We start from the raw sequence: 8,145 nt of genomic DNA on the forward strand, positions 1-8,145 counted from the left end.
CTTGAGCTACTTGTGAAGCGCATGGCTCCATATATAGAAAACTGGGTCAAATCGTTATTGGTAGCAGTTGTTACCGAACCATTGCTGGAATATGGTTAGAGTTTAAAAACTCGCTAACTCAAGGCTACAAACAGTACAACTTGCAGTCAATTAGCAGTGCTTTTCGCTCGGTCAAGTGGTATATTTCTGAGAAAAAATATTTCCACCAGTTTCCACACAGCAGTGCAAGAAAAGCTTTCTATTCTTCCGCTGGTTCGCTATAGAGTAACAGCAGCTGTGCCTTGCTAGCGGGAAATAGAAACCCTCCACATCCGACGAGGGTGGGCTGGTTTGATTGCGCTACCATTATCTTTATCTTCACTTTGCACAGCATCAAAACAAATTGCAAACTATTCGATGATAACAAACGAACCGCATTGTGTATGGGTACTACGTGTTTCCGGGGGTGTGAAACCACGCGATTCGCATCCTGATAGTGGACGACATAATAAAAAAAATGTACATATCATGCGGCCATGATAATGTATGTAAATGTGCACGCGTTCGCCTTCTGCATTCTAACACTGCTTCCACCCAGTGTACCACTTCCGGTACGCTAACTATAGAACTTTCATCGTCGCGCTCAAGGGTGTGAGGATGTGCCCCATTTCCGTGCTCTGTAGCAGTCTGTACATCAGTGCTTTATCATTCCGTTGAAATGCTACCCAAATTCTTGCTCCGTATCTGTCAAATGAAATCATTTTACGCCCCATCACTGATAGTGAAGTAGGATCTTTTCCTGGTTGGGGTTTTCGGCGAAATGCTCGGAACCACGTGACAAAAGCTTCGTGAGTATTATATTGGATGGGGTGTGCTGTTGGAGAGAGAGAGATGGATGGAGTAAATTCCTCCCGCTAGCGGAACACAGTGTGCCATGTTAGACTGATGATGAAGAAGATGATGATGTTTAGCATAAATCGCAGACCCCGCCGTTGTGCATCGGCAATTTGATTAAAATTCTAATTTATGCGCTCTTGTTCGCCGGCTCTATCAGGCGGTACAATTCATACAAAAACACTCACCCACCCTGAAGAGAACGCTTCAGACACACGATCCAAAAGGTCGGCTGAAGGTAAATATAAAAAAAATGTTAGCTCTGGGTACGGTTGTGAAATCCTTTCAAGCATTCTAACGCAAGGGTGGTTCAAATTAAAAGAATAGAAAAAAGATACATAACTAACCCTTTTCAGCGTTTTTTTTTTAACTTAATCCAACAGTACGGTGGGATTGAAAAGGGGAAAACGAATCAATGTGCGCGTAACAGCTACATGAAACGCATCTCTAGTGCCAACACCTGTGGACGAATCGCTTGGAATTTCGTACGGAATCTGGAACGTATGTGATGGAAGGGAGCAAGCACCAGACAAATGTCTAATTTGATTACAAAGGCAAAGTGGCAAATGCTTCCTGCAGGCCGTAGGGATGAAACCAGAAAGCGAAACATCACTATTAACACAGACGTTTCTTTCATTGAATCGCCGAGCACTTTTCTAGATTGAACAACATGTTTCAACGATAACAGTGGGATTCTTGTTCGAATTGTGGCCCAAGATATCCATCTTCGAGTGGATCGCTCTCAAGGGTTGAAGACGTGAAGTAGAGTTCCTATTACCGGGGTGCTTTTAAATTCTCGTTTCTTTGCGGGAACCTGCAGAATAGAGGCTTGCCTGGGTGTGCGGGAATCTTTGGCGACGTCATTGAATAACATTCTGTCGGAAAGAGAGATAGATATAGATAGGAGATGGTCATATAGTCTCAAACCCTATCACTCCAGATTGAACATCGAGAAACATGATGCAGCAGGGGGAAAGATACTCGAGAAGCAACAATCATATCCTTCCAGCCGGCCACAGTAATCTGATGAGTCATTAGCACGCTCTTTTGGCTTTATTAGATTGCTATCTGCTTGCGTCAGCTCCGGAGGCTGTCATACCCTCGGTCATCTATTTCTCGCCCACACAGAGCATTAGCACCGTAGCATCAGGAAAAATAAACACCGAAGCCGAATGTTGGACGATGAAAAGCAACACGGATGTGGGTCCAGAATGGTGAACAAGCAATAAAAAGAAAAGGAAAATGGATGACCTAGCTACGCAAAACTTTATTAAATTACGTCTGATTGGATGTTTGAGGATGCATTAAAAACAAGAGCAAGCTACCTGGTGTCTGCATGAATCCAGGGAGGTCTTTTCACTGGGGATTGCTCCAAGTTGAACTTCAGAACTTGGAACTCACAATCGGCAAACGAACAACTCGTACATCGGACTAATGGAGTGGATTAAGTGAGACGTTAAAAGGCTTTAATCTGGTCAGGCAGACAAGCAGTTTTTTTTTTTATTTCGTGGAACCTTCAATTTCTTTGTCGGTTTGCAGAGCTGTCAAAAGAGCGCTTTGCAGGTAGTTATTTTTGGAATAGCCATAAGTTTGTGGTGAAATTTGGTGACGCACACATGTTTAAATAATGTTTTCGAACATGGGTTGAATATCTTTATTTTATTTCCTTATTTCTTCACATTCAGCAAAGTATTCCACCAAAAGCCCGGCAAGGAATTTCTTGGAACAAAAGCTACAGGCAAAAATTAATCAACTCATCTAAATTCGTCGTGGTCAAGTATTGGCGCCTTGGTCCCGCAAGGCCCAAAAATCCATATTTTTGATTATAATTTACGATGGGAAGCTTGTTAAAGTGTAAATTAACTTCCCGCGCGCCAGCTTTGTTTCGGTGCGGCTTTTATTTGCTTTATTTTATTTGAAACCTCGTCCGAATTTGACCGAAACGGCGAGACCGTTTTGCCGAGACCGTCCACAATCACGGCTATTGGCTCTGTCATTTTCTGGCTGGAATTAGCCGCTCTCGAAAGAAGAATCCCGCACGGGGCAGCTTTCATCGGCGTTAAGGCTAGGCTAATGATACGCCTTTGCAGGCGATCGCGCAAAACATCCAGCCCGGGCGACAGTCACGTTTCGGTCGTTTGGAGAGTTTGAATTTCCACATCTCCAACCACTATGAACCCTGGTGGAGTTCAGGTATCTTTCCCTTTCCCCGAGCCATCAGCCTGGTGAGGGGCTTTTGTGCTTAATTTGAATAAAGTAAATAGAGACAAATTAAAAGCGCCCGACATTAATGGTTTTTCGGGCCCGAGCCGCGTCACCGATCCCACCGCTGTGGGGCAACTCGTGCTGTGGGATGTTGTCCCTTGCCCACACCAGAGTAGCATCATCCCTTTGGAAGAACTTTCATTAGAAACGCACCGGTCGAGGATGAAAGGCACACTGCTGTTGGTCCGCCAGCGTTACGTTCTCCTTCGATTTGTTATTCTTTTGTCGAGATTTTTTTTTGAGTCCAGTCGAACCGGTGTGGAGGTTTTGGTGGAAACAGAGCGCAGAGACTTGTATGAATATTCGAAAACGCTAACAATACCAACCTTAACGAGTCAGCGTCGACTTGCGGAACGTCTTCAACTCGTTGAGTGTATTCTCAAGTGACAGAAGAAGAACACTCGCTGCTGCAGTCGAATCATGCCGCGCGTATGATATTTTAATGCAGCATTGATTCAAACCTGCTTTCAGTGCGTTATTTTTAGCAAAAGCTTTGCTTCTACAAATTGTATGACTTTTGAAACCGTGGTATTTGCTTTAGACTGAAACGGAACGGAAACGTTAAATATTCATAACGACTGAAGAGCTGCTTAATATGATGAAGAGAGATATTAAAACTACACCCACCGAGTGAAGTACTGGATTGAATTGTGTTTGTTTTTTGAGTTTGGATAAGGGTTTTTTTTGGTCATTGGTGGGTTGTGGAGAATGAATCAACTTATGGAAGGAAATTCAATAAATTCTGTTGCAAAAAACAAATATTTGAAATCAAAGGACATCAGCGGTTGCAACCTTGAACTTTACCTCTCAGGAGAGATTTTTCCCAAGCTTATCTCAACGAAAACCGATAAAATTCCTGCAAAATCTTAATAAAAAAATTCAATATGTCACCAAATGCGTCATTCAGTATGATTTAACTTTAATCTTGAAACATTCCCAGACCTAGCATCCTATCAAAATTTAATGGCCCTTCGATCGCAGAGCAAGCAAAGTGAAGGATATTGGGCAATCTAAAACATACCTGATGGATGTTCCTGTCAAACTTCATTGGGGTTAAATTTATCCGACTCCATGCGAAAGCTCTCGTTCCGAAAAAGCACCAACCATCTGCATCAGGTCCACATCTGACCCGCAGGCAGCGCGAAGTGAATTAATTTAGATGTATTATCGAGCTGTAAACACAATGATCGACGGCTTTAGGCGCTGTGTGTCTGGGAGGAACGTTTGCTCTTTCATCTGCTGCCGCTACCATCCATCCGCTACTAAACCACCTTCCGGTGTTAATGGAAAGGTGGCGTTGAAAGCTGCCACTCTCGACAGGGCAGCCCCAAACGCTGATGGACTGCTGCCACGACGTTATTGGCAGAAGCACACTGCCCGGTGACATAGATTTTCATCGAACGGAAATGACACGTCGAGCTTCGCATCCCTTTCCCGAAAAACCGTCCGTCAACGTCTTCCCCATGCTTGGATCGATCGGTCAAGTCCATCGTTTTTAGGTACTCTGATTATACGCCGTTCTGCCAATTAACCTTTTTATCAAAGTTGCCACTCGCTGGAAAGTGCTTGGCTTGGGTCTGTCCATGGGCCTAATGCACACCTGGCAATGCTGGCGCTGATGGTCTTTTGCAGCCAGCTTCAACCGGAGGACAGAAACCCTAACGCAATTTGTCAACGGTACACGACTGAGATTTATCGTCGTCTACAGCTGAAGTTCAACTGCATTGGTCCAAAAACCATTGCCCAGAGCATTTTGTTCACCCGCTGGTTGAGAAATGCAATTGGTCTAGGTAACCTAGGAGGTAATGTTGACGGCGCCGTTGTTGGCAAATTGATCGCAAACGTGGTACGTCGATTGGTAGTGTTATTTAAGCCTTATTTATTTATCTTGAAGAAAAAGACCACCTCGCAGATCTTGATACATAGGTTACGCATAATTAGTAAAAATTCAAAACACAGCCATCACGGAAGAAACATCTTCAAGGTTGTTAAGTTTTGAGCATCAACTCAATAAATGACTACGACTTTAAGGGTTAAATAAACCACGTATGGGAATAGGTTTCAAGTCACCCTGTACAGATGTAAGACAGCAGAGTGGAAGGCTATCTTTCGACGATCTCTGTCCGGCCGGCTGTTCTTTTCGTGACTGTCTAGACTCGCCACGGGGAACCCATGCTGTGATGTTTGCTCGGATCCGAAGGGCAACCTCACAATTCGCCAACTGTCCTATTGTAACTGTTAAATCGAAACACGCTGCGTGTTGCTCCACACTGCTTCCCCAAGCCCAATTGCCAAAGCCTGGGCATATTCGCATTTACGAATCGTAACCCATGCCGTGGAGCAGAAATTCAATTACACGGTAGAAACTCCAACCTACCAACTGGATGTTGGCGCTTCCAAAGAAGCTGTCGCTCGGTCGCTATCCCGGCAGAAGTGTTCTTATTTTCCGGTTTATGTAAAGGACTCGGACTAGTGCAACAGCTTCAGAACCTGCGCTTGCTGATGATTAACGGTAGGGTCACAGTTCGGTTGCAAAAAGTAAATTGAATTCACCGTAATCGCTTTATCTCCAGGCAGCTTTGGTACTTTGGGCGATTGTCTGTGGTTCGAACGAAACGATCTTACTTTCTGGGTGGCTTCTTGGAAGCGGTTCGCTTTACTCCGCTCACTGTATCTAATCTCCTGGGAAGATTTGCTAGGGAAAATATGTGTGGAAATAAAATTTCCCTACAAAACGCGGCGTGTGACGCTAGGGTAAAGAAGGATTTTGTTTTTTGCATTTTAAATGTAGCAAATCCTAAATCAGTACTTTGTATGCATGAACAAGTGGAGATCTTTTTTTTGTGATAAGCTGCACAAAAAGCATATCTGCAGTGATAAGCCAAAGGAACATGAAAATGTATTCGTATTACACGGTTGCTATGGAAATAATCTCTTATCTACCTTTTTCCAATTTAATGAAACACATTCCATGGTCGGGATTTTGCAAATAAAAGCTTATGACTTGTATTTGATTTTAAATATACGAATACGAATTTTGGAATTTTGAACAAGCATGTTAATGTAAATATTTTCACCGCATCTGTAACTTATCGTTTGTGTAGCGCATCACTGTTCCTTCATGCACTTGATGAATACGTTTTGTTGATCGTTACCGTGTAAAAGTTCTGTTTTATGCTCGTATTTAGTAAGCTCATGTAATTAAAATATTCTGATGGTGGATAAACTGATGGAGCATTTCTGCAGGACTTTATGCAACATTTTCCTTGAGAGAGATAGAGAGAAAGAAGAAGAAAAAAACGAAAAATTTCGTTCGCCTGGTTTATCTGTCCAGAGTTACTGATAACTGATTAACAGCACATATGCTTGCTAACGTCAGCGGGTGAAACAAATTCCTATAAAATTTTCAAACTATTACCGAACAAAAACTGCAAACTGCGGATTAAACTTGTCGTTTTTCCACACTCACACTCTTTCCTCTGGAAGCTAGCGAAGCCTCATTCCATCCACAATTTGTGTGATGTTTCATCGCACATTACCAACCAACTCCATCGTTTTCTGATGGAACCGTCCTTTCGTCCTATCTGAGAACAAAAAACCAACCAAAAAAAAGCTCGAATTCCACTCCTGTTTCGTCATGGTAAAATGGCGTTTGCTCAAAATGCACGCCTGCTTTCTATGCGGTAGTGAAGGAACTGAAGCGAGAAATAGTTTTGTGGAACCTACTTTCCATGTTTCTCTGCCAGGGAAAACATAGAAACGACTGTGGTAGTGGAGTTGTACAAGCTGTTCAAGGAGACACACATAACAAACACAAAAAACAAACAAACTGGTGCAAAACTTTACACGACTTTTTGTGAAACAAATTTTTTCTAAAGCCTTCCCCGCCAGCGCATCGGGACGCGTGTTTTTTTTCTTTATTTACGCCCTGTTACGGTGTACAAACGGGTGGGTTTGAAAAATTTGTAAACCAGCACCGAGCATCAGGCATGCTCGAGAGCTTATTTTTCTTCCTGTTTTTTCTTATGTTCACCGCTCTTCATTGCAACCGTACGTTTGAAAACAAATATGCAAAAGTTGCACGTGCAATTTGGCACTGCAAACCAACACCAAGCCGACAGAGAAGGTAGAAAACTACTACAAAAAATAGGAAAACAACGAAAATGTCCAGTAGAAATAATGATGCCCGCTTTTGTTTGATGGTGCTTACAAATGGTAGATTTTGTATGCTCGTTTAGCAAACGATGACAAAACTGAACAAAACTTTAACTGTGGGGAAAAGTTTGACTTAACAAAAAGAAATTGTTTCGTACTTAGGCAGTTGCTACATTGGTAGAATCATCGGTAAACATAAAGAAGCTAGAGAAATTACTTTTTAATGTACATACAATGAAACACAGATTTGAATCGTACTTTTGTTCCGGCTGGTTTGTGTGTGATTTGTTTTTATGTCTTGTTAATAGGGAAATTATTAATACAGGGTTTTCATAGTCAATACATAATTTTCAATTGTTTTGTTTCAAGGTCTATTGAGTATAAAAGTATCGGAATAATGAGTTTAAAGACTCTTGAAATAACAGTAAAAAAGTACGATTATGTGTTCGGTGTGTATACACGATACTCTACGTCTGAATATGTGTTAACATTACTAGCCACAATAAGGATTTTAAATTCTGTCAGAATTTAATTCAGGATTTTCATATTAACAACGGTTATTCAACGGCGTCATTCACTTATTTTGACGAAGTCCATATTCAGCGTCGTTGATTATCATTCGTCATGGCAAATACTATTTCATTTTATTGAAAATAGATAGATATACATATATCGCTTAGTATTTTATTAATATGCAAAGAGGACCTTACTGTACCAAAATCAAGGTTTATTCAAAATGTAGGTCTTGTAAGAGTATTTTGTTTGGGGCCGGTGGTGTATGTGATAAACGGCACCGGTCCATACGACAGGACCGGGTTTCTAATCTAGGACTGTTTATAATAACCTACTAAT

General features: G+C 42.0%; 1 protein-coding gene and 1 long non-coding RNA gene across 4 annotated transcripts in view; one reads left to right on the forward strand and one right to left on the reverse strand.

The window, feature by feature from the left end:
* The window catches only part of LOC125767122 (uncharacterized), a 241,659-nt gene that overhangs the window by 195,665 nt on the left and 37,849 nt on the right, over positions 1-8,145 (reverse strand). The gene's annotated exons all lie outside the window — the stretch shown is intronic.
* Positions 1-8,145, forward strand: part of LOC125767009 (frizzled) — a 217,286-nt gene that overhangs the window by 174,985 nt on the left and 34,156 nt on the right. The window lies entirely within an intron of this gene.

This window comes from Anopheles funestus, chromosome 3RL, assembly GCF_943734845.2.
Source record: "Anopheles funestus chromosome 3RL, idAnoFuneDA-416_04, whole genome shotgun sequence".
NCBI lineage: Eukaryota > Metazoa > Arthropoda > Insecta > Diptera > Culicidae > Anopheles > Anopheles funestus.